The following is a 2551-nucleotide window of genomic DNA, read 5'->3' on the forward strand; positions in this document are numbered from 1 at the left end:
CCTCTGGATTGGGGATCCCTCCTGCAGGGAGTGAGGGCACGGGGTCGTGGATCCATGGAATGGTTTGGAAGGGATGTTAAAGGTCATCCCATCCCACCCCCTGCCACGGGCAGGGATAGGGACACCTCCCACTATTCCAGGTGGATCCAGCCTGGCCTTGGACACTCCCAGGGATCCAGGGGCAGCCACAGCTTCTCTGGGAAATCCATCCCAGGGCCTCCCCACCCTCATAGGGAATTCCTTCCCAAAATCCCATCTAACCCTGTCCTCTGGCAGTGGGAAGCCATTCCCTGTGTCTGTCCCTCCATCCCTTGTCCCCAGTCCCTCTCCAGCTCTCCTGGAGTGAGTCCAGAGGAGTCACCAAGATCAGAGGGATGAGGAAAGGCTGATGGAATTGGGATTGTCCAGCCTGGAGAAGAGGAGGCTTTGGAGTGACCTAATTGTGGCCTTTCAGTGCCTGAAGGAGCTCCAGGAAACATGGAGAGTGTTTACAAGTTCCAGGACAAGGGGGAATGGCTTCAAACTAAAAGAGGAGGTTTAGATCAAATATTAGGAAAAAATTCCTCCCTGTGAGGGTGGGGAGGCCCTGGAATGGATTTCCCAGAGAAGCTGTGGCTGCCCCTGGATCCCTGGAAGTGTCCAAGGCCGGGTTGGAGCCACCTGGGAGAGTGGGAGGTGTCCCTGCCCGTGGCAGGGGTTGGAACGGGATCACCTTTAAGGTCCCTTCCAACCCAAACCATTCCATGTTTCCATATTTCCTGCCACCGGGACTCCCAGGCCGTGGCTCTGCTGGAGGATAAAACACAGCATTGGGTGAACCTACAATTTTCAGAGGAAAATTCTCCGAGCGGGACCCTAAAAACTCCCAGTTTCCTTCCCCAGCTCGGCCCCCGGGTGATCCCGAGGGAATCAGGGCCCTTCCTCCTCCTCCCCCTCAGCTCCGGGGCTGGCTCAGGAGACTCAATTGGGGAACTCCGGGGGATTTCCTGGAGCGACATCCACCCCTCACTGTTCGGCCTCGTCGTTCCCTTTGTTCTCCTCATTGTGTGGTTGAGTTTTCTCCCCGAATATCCCACGGGGAAATCCACCCGGGATCCCGGGCGGGGTCAGGCACCCGCCTCTCCCTCTCTCTCTCCCCATCCAGGAACGACTCTGCCCCTGGAAACCCTGGTGACCCAAAGCCAGCTCTGCGCTCCGGGCATCCCGATAATTGCACCCTCGGCCTCCCGGCTCCTCCTCGGCTTCACAGCCCAGCGTCCCGCGTGCTTTTATTTCCCTCCCGGGCGTTTTTGCAACGCCGGCCCCGCCCGGCGGCCCCTGCCCGGTGTCTGCAGACGGGACGGGTGGCTGCACTTTCCCTTTAATTACCGAGCGTGACATCCGCGGCTTCCCTGCCCTCCTTTCCACGCGGGGCTGACACACACCCCGGGCGCTCTGTCCCCAAAACGTCACTCCCCCTTTGAGCCACTTCTTTCAAGTCTCTCCAAGAGTTTATGATAAAGGGAACCGGTTGCTTGTGAGATCGCTACTGGGCTTGGCTTAATTACCTGTTGCTCCGCGGAGGTTTAGCACCTCCTTCCCACCCAACCCCTTCCTCTCTGTCCCGGGCAGGGCAGGCTCAGGGGCTCCTCCCCGAATCCAGAGGTCTTGGATGCGGAGTGTTCACTCAGTTGCACTGAACCCTCCTCCTTTGACCCCAAAACCGAAGGAGAACCTTAAAATCTGGAATGGTTTTATCCCTTCCTTTAAAGCTTCGTGTTTTATCAGCATAATAATTGTTAATTCCAGTTCTGTTGTACGAAATCGCCCGTTCCAAGGCAGCTGGCAAAGGTCCTCTTTAACTCCCCATCCCAGAGTCCTGGTTAACTCCTTATCCCAGAGTCCTGCTTAACTCCTCATCCCAGAGTCCTGCTTAACTCCTCATCCCAGAGCTCCTGCTTAACTCCTTATCCCAAAGGTCCTGCTTGACTCCTCATCCCAGAGTCCTGGTTAACTCCTCATCCCAGAGTCCTGCTTAACTCCTCATCCCAGAGTCCTGGTTAACTCCTTATCCCAGAGTCCTGCTTGACTCCTCATCCCAGAGTCCTGGTTAACTCCTCATCCCAGAGTCCTGCTTAACTCCTCATCCCAGAGTCCTGCTTAACTCCTCATCCCAGAGCTCCTGCTTAACTCCTCATCCCAGAGTTCTTCCCTAATTCCTCGTCCCAGATCAACCTGTGGGCTCCTCCGGAGCTGGAAGTTGTTCTTGGGCAGTAATTTTCAGTGGCTGATTCCTCCTTCCCTGACAGTTCCAAGCCCTGATCTTGCCCGGTGCTGGAATTCCCGGCAGTGCCGATATCCCCAAAACTGCCCGTTCTTCCCAAAGCTGCTGCCTGAAGGTTGCAAAAAAACCCAACAAAAAGCTGCCTTTGGGAGCGATTGCCCCTCATTTGCATCACTTTTGGGGAAATGCAGCACTAATTGTCTAATGGGAGCCCTGGTCCTGCAGCCACAGCCCGGCCTGCGGGGATTCAGCACCGAGGGAGACACCGAAACCTCCTTTGATCCCGGG

Source organism: Corapipo altera, unplaced genomic scaffold (genome assembly GCF_003945725.1).
Source record: "Corapipo altera isolate COAL_440 unplaced genomic scaffold, ASM394572v1 229, whole genome shotgun sequence".
Lineage (NCBI taxonomy): Eukaryota > Metazoa > Chordata > Aves > Passeriformes > Pipridae > Corapipo > Corapipo altera.